Raw genomic sequence first — 16,234 nt, 5'->3', positions numbered from 1 at the left:
CATTGTCCCACCTTCTTTTAAGTTTGACTTTCAAGGATATAAAAACGGATCCAAACTTTCACAATTTTATTTATTAAAAGTTGTTAAATAATTTCGCTAACACCATTTTAATATGAATTTTCAGTTTCAGTTTTCATTATTATAAAAAAGCTTTATTGATTAACATGCATTTATTAGTATTACAATATAAAATAAAGTACTGTTTATATATTAAATACGAGAGACTTTTATTACAACGGTTTAAAAATTTCTTACTCATTTTCAGTTAGTTAAATTTTTTTAATTTATATGTAGTTTATTATGCTTTCATGCATGGAATCGCCTGTTGTTGTTTTCCCCTTCATTTTAGTATATGTTATAATGCACTTAAAGCATGCATTTATTAAATGTGTTTGTATGTGGGTGTGTGGTGACAAAATAAACTAATTCGAAGGGAGTGCGATAAATTTCAAACCATAGAATAATAACTTAAAATCAAATCAAATTTTACATTACAAATTAAAGAAACAATAACCCAAGACGCGTATGGTTGACGTGAAAAAGTAACTAATAATCAATAAATTTCATGAGAATAATGCTAAGTTAATGACGGATAATGAATAGTAATATTTTTATATAAGTAAATATTTATTTGTATTACTAATAACATTTAATTATTTTTTATTTATATTAATATTAATATATATATATATATATACACACACACACATAACATTAAATTTTAGTGATTTAAATAATAAAATTTAAAAATAAATAAACCCCAGGCGTCATAAAACATTGCTTGGCGACTTGGCGTGCATGTTAGGCAATCGTGATCTATTTCCTTATAATGATCCCATTATCTCACAACAAAATTAAAATTTCAACTAAATGACCAATATTGAAATTATATTGAATAATAGAAGTTAATCTGTCGTAAAATAGTGAATAATGATTTGAATTTGTGTGACATATGTATTTTTTTAATTAAACACATTTGACTACATCTTAAAAACATTACCTTTTTTAAAAAAAAATTATAGTTGAAAAATTAACACTGAATAGCTGGTTTAAGCTCAGTAGTCAAGCTAAGACTTATTAATCAGATTTTTTTAAAAATGAATCCAATAACGTATAATTAAAAACTAATAAATAATATTTTTATTAAAAATTATAATATTTTAATAATGTATTTCAATTTTATAGTTATTAATAACAAATTATTATATATGTTTTTATTTGTTATCCTTAACATAAATTACAAAAATCAAATAAATAAGTGATTCATTAATTTATCAATCAATTATCCCGTACATATCCCAGACTTTGTTAATAAGATTGGATTTCATGTCCCTGGAATCATCAATATGTGGACATTATAATTTTATTCAAAACAATAATTAACAGTTCACACGAATTAAATGCGATATAGCTTGTGGACGACGTTAAGCGCATCTTTGGACCAGCAGGTCATATTTTTTTTAATTCGATTTAATTTAAATTTTATGTGCACTTAAATATGATAAATAAATTTATTATTAAAGATTTTTTTTATATATAATTTGAAATTATAAACTTAACTCTTTAAAATAAAACTGTGCACCATTTTACATGCGTATGTTTATATATATATATATATATATATATATATATATATATATATAACAGTGACAAAACATGGACTTATATATACAGTATAATGCTGTGAGAATCAGGTACAACATTTATGATTTCACAACTTCTCCTGAATATTAAAATCTACCATATATTTATTCTCTAACAAAAGTAGGTTTATAATATTTTTAAATTAATAGTTCATCAAAACGTTTTGTTTTAAATATAAAATAATATAAATTGTAAAATTAAATATACATAAATATTTGAATTTTCAATGGAATATTTTATCTAAAATTTTGTGTGAGGAAGTGAGAATAATAATCGGATTCAATAAAAATTTTGAAAACTTGCCATTCATTAGTTTGTCAAACGCATGTACACAAACACATAAAATTGTAAAAAAAATTGCTCTCAGTTTTCTTATGAAATCCTCAAACATGTATTATTTTTGTTTATTTTAAGATTTTTTTGAACGAAAAAATGTAAACTCTCGGTTGGTCTTCTATAATTACACACGTCATCACATTATTATTTGTTTAAATTTGGTGATTTAATTATTCTTTAAGAAAATAATATTTTCAAAAAACTGGTCTACAAACAAGTGATTTTAATATTTAATCTATTGCCAAATTTATCTCTAACATGTCTAAGCTTAAAGACTAAAACAGTGACACACAAATTTAAAAGATTAATTTAGTGAACAATTTTTTTTATAAAATTAACATGGTAACCGATAACTTTAAAATACTAAACGAGTTTACTGAAAAAATCAATGAACGAGGTTTGATTTTTATGCATTACCATATCTCAAGGAGTCTTACTAATTTACGCATTACTGTACATTAAGATTTTAATTATTTAAAGTTTTGCAAAATTAGTTTTGAGTATATGAAATTGAGAATATATTGTTTCAACGTTGTAATTTTTTAAACTTTTTTCCACAGATATAGTTTATTTCCGGGAATATGTTATCTTTAAATTTTGCTTATTTTTTATTTTCACGACGAGGGTATAATGAAAATTATCATTTATATCATTTAATAACTTTATCTTTACATTTTTTACAAGCATTTAAAAATTGGTAAAATTTGTATTTGATACGATTTGATTGACTGAAACTTTAATTTAAAAAAGGATATATTTTGAAAAACTAAAAATATCATTATGTTTATAGAAATTAAAATTGCCGAGAAACACCTTTATCATTCTTATTTATATGTGGATCTTCTTTAATTGATGGTGCATAACTAAGGTCATTGTTCTTCCGGTAAAGAAAGGTAGACGGATTATTAGCTTGATTCAATGTACTACTGATTTAAGTAATGTTCATTTAGGAATTACAACAAGAGAATGTGGTCCTGCGTTGCGTAAGACTTCAATATCTAATAACTAATAGTTTACCATAAAAGCTACTTTGATTCGTCGCTAACAATGCATTTCAAGCTTTTACTTTATAATCAATGGCATATTCTGTGTCTGTGCTGTTGCAACCATTATCTTAGTTATGACACTGTAAGCATTTGTTTAGCCTATATATAATTGGCCTGTGTAAACTCAATATTTAATTGGTCTGTTCTGGATCATCTTTCCTTAACATGCTTATTAAGACTATGAGATGAGAATAAAAAAGCAATCAAATTATTTGAAAATAATTATAAAGCAATTTAATCTATATAATTTTATATTTTATTATTTGTATTATATTAAGCTCTTTCATCTCTCTTCCCTTCTTATCATCTGGATTATTTATCATTTTTTCGTGTTGATGAACCTCACTCAATTTTAATTATCCTTCTATTTTTTATCCATTCAAAATTATCATTATCCTTATTTCATTTTATTTTCTTTCTCTCCTTAATCTTTCCTCCCATCTCAACACGTCCTAAGTTCAATAACATGCATCTATTATCTCGCATCACCTTAACACAAGCACTCATTGTTTTAAGTTTATATTTGTTTATTCTTTAAGGTTGATGTTATAACATTTTTCATAATTAAAATGTAGATTGATGTGAAAGAAAATGTGTGCATTGAACACGATTGGTTACATTCTAAGAATTGTACCTCTAAAAACCAAAATTTTGATACATTTTTTAATATAAAAAATATATCATCAATTTATCAAAATACATGGATATAACTTTTAAATTATTTGTTTAAAAAATAATAATATTTATAAACATAACAATTAATTATTAAATAACAGTATAAAATAATTTATATTAATACATTTTAATTAAACTCTAAAGTAATAATGATAAATAGCAAAAAAAAAAGTGATAATGATAAAATGTTATTCTAAGAAAGCAAAATAATGATAAAAATTGGGAACAAACTAAATAGAATAATAAAAAGAAAACAGTTGGGTCTATGTTTAAAGAATGGAGTGGAATGGATCTTGATCAATGATCACTGTCACCTTTTTTCTGAAAAAGCGAATGATCGAGAAGTATACTGTCATATAGAATTGTTCTTGGGGCACTTGCTTCCTTCCTTGAAAATGTAAGCCAATCAAAGTAGTTTTCTTTTTGGGAATCGATCGCTTACAAAATAAAATATGAACATTTCAGTGACAATAAAAATTATTAACTGTGACAAGGTAAGAGATGAGGAAGTTCAAGAATTTGATTGCATAGTCACCTTATTAAAAATTATGATAGAATATTGTACCATTGTTTATTGGTATTATTACATATCAAATTTAAAATATATGAAATTTCTAACGATATATATATATATATATATATATATATATATATATATATATATATATATATAGTGTATCGAAGTTGAACAATATCTTCAAGTTTTTACCGATTTCATTTTTATAAGAAATTTATAGTATAAAATATTATTTCAAACATATGTATGTATAAGCATTCGTATGTCTGTCATTATTAAATACATACTATTAATATAATTTTTTTCCAGAAATAAAATACTTTCAAAATCCGTCTGTTTATTTTCATAATTCTTATACTTAATTGAAAAAAAGGTATAAAGGACTAAAAGTACACATGCCTATTTTAGATTTCTAACGTTTGTTTTAATTTTTTAACTTTTTAATTTTGATAATTTTAGTCTTCTAACTATAGTTTTTATTTAATTTTTTAAAATTTTTCATATTTACTCTCTCTATTTTAAAATAGTATCTTTAATTGTTTTTTATTATTTTCAAAATAATAATCAATTTACAATTATAAAATAGATTTATGTTGTTTCTTCTAATTTTACTCTTAAAATAATTATTATCACAAGACATATTTTATATCTTCTCTTTCTATTTATTGATTATACAAGTAAATTCTAAAATAAATACAACAGAAAATTTCATTATACTTTCAATAAAAACATAATTAAATAATTTTTTTGTTTTTGTGTTATAACTTTAAATACAGAAAAAAAAAGTATATATATATATATATACTCTTGTCTTCTAAAAGTTAGTACTTTTGTTCAATTTAATGGTAGAATAAAGTGGCATTAATGACACAATGATTCACAAAATAGTAATAGTTGAATTGAACCGTGTGTTCCTTGATAGGAAAAAGAAAATGGTGGTTCTAAGGCAGCTGTTAAGTTCAAAATATATTAATGGTAGATAAGCTTTGTGACATTGTTTCACTTAAAATAGGGTTTAATAGCTACGGTGGTTTGAACGGTTGTTTATTGTTAATTTCGTACAGAAGTTTGATAGTAATATTAGTCATAGGCGGATGGCTAACATCACCAGTAGTAGATGTTGGGCTCACAGTGACTCACAATTTGTATAATTAATTAGTAGTGAAAGATTTATTTTTTTCAAATTATTAAGATAACAGAAAAAAAATGGAACCAAAATTAAAAAAAAAATGTTTAAAGATTAGAATAAAAAAATAAAGTTAGAGAATAAAATTAAATAAAAAAAGTTAAAATAACAAACTAAAAAAAGTTAGAGTATCAAAATATTAGTTTTGCTAAATAAATATGTTATATTTTTATAGACTTAGAATAGAAAAATTTTAAATAAAGTAACTGAAAAAAAATTCATAATTTTAGAAAAAAAATATGTTTTTCAAAATAATACTCTAACGTATGAAATTTCAAATATTGACATAAAACCAAATAAAAGAATATATATATATATATATATATATATATATAAGTATTTTTTATTTCTTTTAGAAATTTTATTATTTATTTTATTATTTATAAATATAGAGTATTAATACCACAATTGTTTAATATATAATTATATTAATAATGTTAAAAATTAAATCTAATATACATAAAATTATAAACAACAGTAAAAAAATTAAAATTGAAGAAAATATTTATATATTTGTACATCATTTATTATTTTTATCATCTACCTTAAAAGTAAAATATTTGTTTTCAATTTTGTATTGTAATATTTTTTATTTATATTGAATGCAAATTTTTAACATACACAAATTTAAGTGATATTTTAAAATTAAACCATATTATAGAGTTTTCTTTATATTTTTTATATCTACGTGAAAAAATTATGATAAATATTATTTATTTATTATTGAATCTAGTGACTTCATGTGATACATATATAACTGACTTTACTTATTGGATAAGATTTTATCATTATTGTCGTTTGTAATTTTGAAATAAATTTATAAATTAAAATTTAAAAAAAAGATCAACTTGCAAAAAGAGAAGTAAGGAATGTATGAATGGTGCATGCAATTATAAAACATCATCATCTTTTGTAACCAAAATAAAAGTTATCATAAATTTGCAGCACAACAGCATATCAGTTAACCCCAGATCACAATTCACTGACACATCAAAACATATCATAATGTTATTTTGTTCAAAGGTTATTCTAATTCATTTCTTGACAACTTTACCTACCCCAACTCATTAATAAACTGATTTTGCTCTCTTTGCGTGACATAGTTAAAGCAAACTCTCAATCCAAACTACCAAAAGGGTCTTGTCAGTTGATCAACGATTAATTACCCCAAACAAATAACTAGACTGTTTGCTGGCATAGGCTGTGATAATATCATCCTAGTTTCTAGTAATAACAAAAAATTAAAAACTCAACATAAATATTCAAAAAAATTACTAGAAATGGTAATTTCAAAATCTATTTTTCAAGAACTTAGATGACATAAATCTTTTGGAGATGAACTGCCGAAAACATCAACTTGCCTTGAGGCACTTGAGCCACAAAACAACAAAAATAAGTTTTTTTTTTCTCCCACATTCGAGAGGAAAAAATTTCAGCACTCCCAAGAGTATAAACTTCTTCCCTTGAAATAGTAATAACCATCTCTGCATGATTATTTTTTAAAAATTAAAAAATTATCAAACAAGGAAAGATAACTGTTAGGACCAGAGTACCAGTATAATAACACACAATTAAAATAAGAGATGAGAAAAATAAGAGCTAAAAGAGAGATAATAAAAATAACATAAATTATCACAGAAAAGAAAATTATACTACTCCTCTCTATTAAAATTTACTTCTCAAAATAGAAAATCACCACTACTAAATATATGAGCTTAGTGTAGTACAAGAGTAGGAGAGAGGATGATTTTGGGATGAATGGATTGGTAGGACCCCTTGCCTTTTTATAAGCAAAGGAGGGCCCCCCACTTGAAGTTCCCACCGATGTGGGACTTCATTCCTAACAATTCTCCCACTTGAAGATTATGATTAGGTTAATCATATCTTTACACATTCCTAATACATTACAATTATATATTGCTTATGTTTCTAATAGGCCATATAAGGATCGACACCATATAAACTTGTCACTGTTGACTGGCTTTGTCATTATGTCTGCTATGTTGTCTTTGGATTCTTTGCAATATGCAAAGCACTTTGACTGTCACAATACACAGTAGTAGTCTGTTGTTTGTGCCCAAGTTCCTCCAAAAGCCTTTGAATCCAGATTGCTTCCTTGCATGCCTCAGTAGCTACCATGTATTCAGTCTGTAACTTCGATAACCAGCTTACTGTTCCTCCAGCAAGTGTAAACACATAACCAGTAGTAGATTTCCTTTTATCCAGATCTCCTGCAAAATCTAAATCAACATAGCCCTTCACAATAAATTCTGATCCTTCAAAACATAATGCAACATTCGAGGTTCCTTTTATGTATCTAAAGATCCTCTTTACAATATTCCAATGCTCTCTAACAAGATCTGCCATAAACCTACTGACTGCTCCCACTGCTTGTGCAATGTCTGGTCTAGTACAAATCATGGCATACATAAGGCTTCCCACTGCTGATGCATACGGTACTCGAGACATTTCTATCCTTTCTGTTTCATTGCTAGGCTTCATACTTGAGGATAATTTGTAGTTGACAGGAAGTAGGGTATAAATTGGCTTACAATCTTGCATGTTGAAGCGCCGCAAGACTTTCAGTAAATAATTCTTCTGAGAAAGCCAAATCTTCCTATCTTTTCTGTCTCGGTGAATTTGCATCACTAAAATCTTGTTTGCTGATCCCAAATCCTTCATATCAAACTCCCTAGCCAATTGTGCCTTTAATTCTTGGATCTGATCTTTATTGGGGCCTACCACCAACATGTCATCCACATACAACAATAAAATGATAAAATCATTTTCATCAAACCTATTGTAGTACGTACAATGGTCTGACTTTAGTCTGTTGTAACCAAGGTTAATATTGAAGGAATCAAATCTCTTGTACCAACATCTCGGCACCTGCTTTAGACCGTATAGAGATTTGGTCAATCTGCAAACTAAGTTTTTTTTTCCTTGTTCTTTAAAACCTTCTGGTTGGAGCATATATATTTCCTCTTCAAGTTCTCCATGGAGAAAAGCAGTCTTTACATCAAGTTGCTTAATATGTAAATCAAATGCAGCACACATTGGCAAAACAATTCTGATTGTGGTTAATCAGACTACTGGAGAGAATATCTCGTTGAAATCAACGCTTTCTTTCTTAGCATATCCTTTAACCACTAATCTTGCACGATACCGCTCCACTTGATCATTACCATCTCGTTTGATTTTGTAGACCCATTTGCAACCAATGGCTTTTCGATATTTTGGAAGTTCAACAAGTTCCCATGTCTTGTTTTTATGTAAGACCTCAATTTCTTCCTGCATTGCTGTCATCCATAATGAAGCATCTGAACTCCTCAAAGCCTCATGAAAGGTTGACGGTTCACCCTCTTCATTTAGAAGATAATATGCATCATGACTTGTCATAACATAGTCTGAGTGCCAAGATGGTTTCCTTATCTCACGTCTTGTTTGTTGAGTTTCTCCATCATTGGCATCATTTGGTTCTTGTTCTGCTTCAGAGGTGTCATCTTCTTTAGACTTCCTTTCTATCACTACTGAAGTAGTATCTTTGGTAGTACTGTCATTTTTCTGCTCCTTTTGCAGTTCATTTTCTGCAAAAACTACATCTCTGCTAACAACAACATTGCGGGCAGTGGGATCCCACAAGCGATACCCCTTTAACATTGTCAGCATAACCCAAGAATATACATTTCTTGGATTTTGGATCCAGTTTTGTTCTTTCTTGGGAACTGTACATCACGTACACAGGACATCCAAACACATGTAATGAAGAATAATTAGGTGGCTTTCCATTCCATACCTCCATTGGTGTCTTCAAACTAATTGTTGTTGATGGTGATCGATTTATCGCGTAATAGACAGTTTTCACTGCTTCTGCTCAGAAAGATTTGGCCACTCCTGCTGTTCTTAGCATAACCCTTGTTCTTTCTAGAAGAGTTATATTCACCTGCTTTGCTACACCATTCTGCTGAGGTGTATAAGACACTGTGAATTGCCTTGTAATACCCTCTTGCTTGCAGAATGCCAGAAAATTACCATCTACATATTCTCCACCATTGTCTGTCCTTAAGCACTTAATTCTTTTCCCAGTTTCAAGTTCTACTAGTGCTTTGAATTCGTTGAACACTGGAAACACATCTGACTTCTTCTTGATTAGGTACACCCACAATCTCTTTGAGTGATCGTCAATGAATGATACAAAGTATTTTGCTCCTTCAATAGATACTTCTGGTGATTCCCATACATCAGAATGAATCAAGTCCAATATGTGTCTGCTTCTTGTAGTCACTTTGGCAAACTTCAATCTATGTTGTTTACTTGTCACACAGTGCTCACAAAATGGTAAGGTTACCATTTTGAGCTCTGGCAAGAGATTACGTTCTGCTAGAATTTTCAGGCCTCGTTCTGACATATGACCACCACATCATTGTTTCTTCTTCTTGACTAATTGCAACTGATGCATCTGCTTCTTGCAACGTATCTCCTAAAAGCATGTATAAATTAGTTGTGATCTTTTCTACTTTCATCACCACCAAGTTGCCTTTAACCACTTTCAAGATTTCACCTTCAATGTGGATCTTACAATCGAGGTCATCCAATTGCCCAATAGACAGTAAATTCTTTTTCAAGCCCTTCACATGTCGTATCCCTTGAATTGTTCGAACAATACCATCATGTATTTTCAATTTGATAGTACCTATCCCAGCAATTTCTAGGGCATGATCATTTCTCATGAACACGGATCCTCCCAAGATAGGTTCATAATTGTAAAACTAGTCTCGACATGGAGTCATGTGCCAGGTTGCACCTGAATCCAATATCCAATATTCATGGAGTTGTCTTCCACCTCTAGAATTTATTACTACTTCACTATATAAGATTTCACCATTATCTGAGGTACTTGCAACAGAACCTTGAGAGGTTGATGCTTCAGTATTCTTCCCTCCTCCACTCTTCTTGTTCTAACAATCTTTCTTCACGTGTCCTCTCTTGCCACAATTGTAGCATTTGAGGTTTTTTTTTCTCCGAGATTTTGATCTACCATGATTCCGACTCCCACTGAAACCACGTTCCATTGATCTTCCTCTCATCATCGTTAATGCTTCTGCTTATTTAGAATTTTTCAGTCTATCTTCCTTATTCTTTCGCCTAGATTCTTCTTCAAGAACTGCTCCAACAACATCATCAAATGATAGACGACTGATAATGTTGTTGTTTGTTATATTGATGATGAGTTGATCATATGAATCTGGTAAACTCTGGAGTAGAAGCTCTGCACGTTCATTTTCTACTATGTTGAAGTCTGCAGTTGTAAGCTGAGCAAACAGCGTATTCAGATGGTTGATGTGGTCCGTTACTGATGTTGACTCACTCATTCGAAGAGTGTAGAGTTTTCTCTTCAAGAATATTTTGGTGTGAAGTGACTTGACCTCGTACAACTTGATCAGTGTGTTCCAAATCTCCTTTGCAGTCTTCTTCTCTGCAACACTGGATAACATTGAATCAGTCAATGCTAAGTGCAAATTGGCAACAACATTGTTATCCATTTCTCTTCATTTTTCTTCTGAAATATCTGTAGGTCTGCCTTCAATTGCATCAAGACAATTGTTTTTCCTCAGAATTGCTCTTATCTTCAATTTCCACAAGGAGAAATTACTCCCATTAAATTTCTCTATCTCATATTTTGCTGCCATAATTTCTCTCTTAATTATACCGACTTATGTAACTTTCACTGTGAATAGTACTACCTACTGGAACAATACCCAGTAACAAGAATAATTCTTTTCTGATGTAGCAGATCGGATAATACTGCAACCACAGAGCATACTAAGAATTTTCTCTAGCACTATACCAATGTACACTACAACGGAATAATATAAATAACCTAGAAGCTCTGATACCACTGTTACCAGAGTACCAGTATAATAACACACAATTAAAATAAGAGATGAGAAAAATAAGAGCTAAAAGAGAGATAATAAAAATAACATAAATTATCACAGAAAAGAAAATTATACTACTCCTTTCTATTAAAATTTACTTCTTAAAATAGAAAATCACCACTACTAAATATATGAGCTTAGTGTGGTACAAGAGTAGGAGAGAGGATGATTTTGGGATGAATGGATTGGTAGAACCCCTTGCCTTTTTATAAGCAAAGGAGGGGCCCCCACTTGAAGTTCCCATCGATGTGGGACTTCATTCCTAACAATAACTACAAGAAAGTAGACACTACATGAATACTGAAAATTTGCTCCATTCAAACAACTTTTTATGAAGAAGTTTTATTTTAATTACATTCAAGAAATATTCTCACTAGTGAGTTTTGCCTGTTACAATTACATCAGAAACATGCATTCCAAGTTTCAACATGCAAAATGTAACACTCGTTTTGTTTTAGCTCAGAGCTGTGTGAATACGTACATGTATATATACGAATATGACTGAAATACTATACATATACACTTGGCTTGGATGTTTCACAAATCTAGATTGTCCTGGAAGGGTATATAGTTCAAGATATTGAAAAAACTAACTCAAAATGTTAGTTTGAAGATAGTAGAGTTTAGACGCCAACTTAACCAATCTTTAGATCATTATCTAAGAAACTTTACATTCAGTCTAATTTCTTCACGAACATATAAAAAAGCACAAGGAAAATGGAAAAGGCTAATAAATAGCTTTAGTAAGTTCACAAGAACCAAAAGAGAAAGTGAACTATAAGTAATCCATTGTTGGTTAACAGTTCTGTAGCACAACTTACTGACTTAATGCAGTATTTCTAATTAGTAATTGGAATGATCTTTCACGCTACTCTACTTAGTGAGTGCAAAGATGTTTGGTTAAATTTCGAGTGAGAAATTGCTGGTGATTCTATGAAGTTTTTTTTTTTTTTCAATTGTTCGACATTGTGCTACAATTAATTACACTTAATTAGGAAAAAATGCATTTAACCCCTTAACATTTTCGTGTTGTGCATTTCTTCTGCTAAAATTTTAAAGCATCTAAATTAGTATCCGACATGTTTTAAAAGATGAAAAATAATTTTTGTAGGAAAATATTTAACTCCCAACAAATATTAGCACATGAAGTGTAAATGAAGGATCTGAATCCTCTCAAGTGTGCTTTAACTGCAAAAGGTGCAATTTTTAATACAACCATTCAAATATATTAAATATATTATTTAATAAAATGTTAACTCGTAATTGAAGGATTTAATAATTAAAAATATTTTTTATTACTTTTTTTTATCACATGTGTTTGTTTCAATATATATTATCGGTTAATAAGCAGTTGAAACGGTATAGCAAGATAAGTACCAAAAGATACATGATCGGATAATGATTAAATTGAAAACAAAATCTTAAAAGGAACAAAATGTTGCTAATTATTACCCTATCAAACGATAGATGAATATAAAAATATTTAGAACTTATTTGCAATAAGTGAAAAGTTAAATAAAAGTGAAAATTCAAAATAAAATGAAGAATTTTTTTTAAAAAATTAACCGGTGACTTTATTCGATTGAAAAAGAAAGAAATTTTGTTTGAGAGCCTAGAAGAAGAGTAAAAAAAAGGTTTAAAGAAATTAAAGAAGAGAAAAAAGAAGAAGAAGATTGCATACTATAATTTTTTATTAAATTATAAAAATTAATGGAATTCAGTGATTTTTTATCGCCACACGTGCCCGATACATGTAACTTTTTAAGTGTTAGTTTAAAATAATGCTCTCGACTGTTGAGAGGTATATGGGTTTCTGTAGTGGGCTTGGGCCCAATTCTGTCAACATCATGGAATCTTTTGGGAGAAAAGGGAAAATGGGAATTGGCAATTAGTTAGTGAGCACTGAAGCAGTTTATTTTAAATGCTAAAACATGGATGTGTCCTTAAAACTCTCTGAAATATATCCTCAATTAACATAAAAGTTATTTCTGACAATAGAAGAAACGTAAAATTTAAAAATATAAAAAGGTAACTTTTTATGATAAACTATTAAATTATGTGATATATCAATAGATCGTAAATAAATACAGTTAAATTAAATTTAAAAATTAATAAATAGTCTATATATGTTGAGTGCATGATAATAGTTGAAGCCGGCCTAAAGTCAGAACAGCTAAGGCAAGGACTTTATGTTCAATTTTTTTTTAATACTAATCTATTTTTAAAAAATTTTAAAAATATTTTAAAATGGTTTTTAATTAAAATAATTTAAATGACTGTTATTTTTATTAGTATTATAAATAATATTTAATAAATAATAATTTTCAATTAATAAATAATAATCTTTGTAATCCAAAGTAGATTTAAACAATTTAAAATATATAAAAATGTTTTTAATTTTTTAAATATAAAAAAATTAAGGTCACTAAATAATATAATTTTAAAAAATAAATGCCTAAACTTTGAAAAAAATTTAAATATGATAATTTTTTAAGTATTGATGGATTAAATTTATTTTTATAATTAAATATATTTAAATAATTATAAGTTAAAAATGATAAATTAATTAGCATTTTCAATTATTTAAAAAATAAATTCTTTTTCAAATGTATATATAACTTATAGAATAATGTTATATTAGTTACTTCAGTTAAAAGATGTTTTTTAAAATTAAAATTAATAAAAATTTATTTAAGATTAGGAATTTCTTAACGTAAATTAAATAGATTAATTTTATTATCTAATGAAACGTTCAATAAAATTAATTATAATAATTTTATAAATAATATTATATCATGAAAAGTTTAAAAATAAAATTATAATAATTTTAATAAATTATTTAATTAATAAAAAATTAGTCTTATTCTCCCAAAAATGCTTGAACTGCTATGTTACGAGCTATACCGATTTGTCATATAGGTATTTATTTACAACACATGACTCAAAAGTAAAACAAACCACAGGCTACTAAAATTGAAGAATAAAATTATTGTCAAATAATTAAATAAAATAAGCATAATTATGTATAAATATATTCATGATTATAATAAAACAACAAAATAAAGTTTATATATCTTGGCAAGATAATATTTTAAAAATATTACTAAATAAATAAATATAAAAAGGTGTTCTTATTTCAGATTGTTCTAATATTATTTTACTATAAGAATTGTGTATATAATTTGGTTTGCATTATTTTAATTTTTTTTATAAAATATGTAAATCATCTATAATTAAAATAAAAATATTACATTTAAAAATAATTTATAAACATAAAAAATAACAAAGAAATTAATTTGTTAACTATTAAATAATTTTGCAAATAACGTGAGATGATATGTATATATATATATATATATATATATATATATTTGTATTAAATATAAATATTTTATAATATAAAACACACTTTAAGAATAATTAAATTTAATTTTTTTTAAAAAAATTATTATTTTAAAATAATTAGATTCCATAATTATTTTATGATGATAATATTTTTTAATGATCGCTAATCTATAGCTTATGTTACGATAAAAAAAAATAACTATATTATAATTAAGGTATTCTTGAATACATAATAGAAGAATTAAAATGTAAACAAAACATAAAAATTAAATATAAATTTATAACTATAAAAATTAATTTATAAATAAATATTAACTATATAATTAAACATAATAAATAATTATTTTTTAATCAACTTTTATTATAATTAGTTATTCAAATTTAGTCTAAAAGACAAATTAATATTTTCTTATTTTATATTTTAGTATACTTCAAATGAATGAACTAACCGTTTAACAAATATAATAAATTAAATATTATTAATAATATTTTTTGTACATCAATTATTATAAAATATTTTCAAAATTTTTTTTAGTTGTAAGAAAAAAGATATAATCTATGAAATTATATTAAATATTAATTTATCAACAAATGTAAGTTTAGTCTTTTAAAATCTCATTATTTTTATTTAGCATTTTATTTTTTAAGTAATTTTTTTAGAACCTTCTTTTATAAAATGCATTTAGTTGTTAAAAAATACAATATTTTTTTTCAATGAAATTTGATTATACTTAATTGTTTAAATTTGTTCTTAAGAGTTAAAATTAATATTTTTTTATATTTTTATTTTTATCTTATTTTAAATGAATAAATAAAAATATAAACGTTAACATCTTTATTGTAATTTTTATTGCAGATGACTCATTAAAAAATATTTACAATATTTTTTATAAGAAAAAAAATATTAACTTTAACATAGAAAACTACATTATATTATAAGTTTTTAAATATATAAGTTTTTATAATCTTAAAATTTTATAATTTTTTTATTTAACACGTTGGTTGTTTATTTACAATCCTTTATAGTTAAAATTTATGTTTTTATTTTTTTATATATTTCTATTTTTATTTTTTCATTTAAATTTATTAAAACAATAAAAATATATTAAAAATATTCAGTTATATATAATTTAAATTATAATTATTTTATGTATAAATATTACATTAAAAATTTATAAATTATTGAGTTAAATTAATTCAATTTTAAAATAAAATAAAAATTGCGTGGCATTGCAGCATTTAAGGGCAAGTCGGGGGTGATCATTAATTTCTACATCACTCTCCAGTTGCTATAAATTTCCGCGAGCTGTCAGTGAAAAAGAGAAGAGCATATCGCACAGTAAAAGAAATAATAATAATAATAAAAAAAAACTGAAGGGCAACATCGAAATTACACGAGTTTTCGAGGTTTGCTTTTCAGCGCTTTCCTCTTTCTCACGCATTCATCAATTTCTTACAATACAACAACGACATTTCCATTATCGACGCTATAAAAGGAGCTCCGACCAATATCTTCGAAGAAAGAGATAGAGAATATTGAAGCTCC

Source organism: Abrus precatorius, unplaced genomic scaffold (assembly GCF_003935025.1).
Source record: "Abrus precatorius isolate BTA unplaced genomic scaffold, Abrus_2018 Scaffold4, whole genome shotgun sequence".
Taxonomy (NCBI): domain Eukaryota; kingdom Viridiplantae; phylum Streptophyta; class Magnoliopsida; order Fabales; family Fabaceae; genus Abrus; species Abrus precatorius.
Note: the sequence above shows the minus strand (reverse complement) of the source record.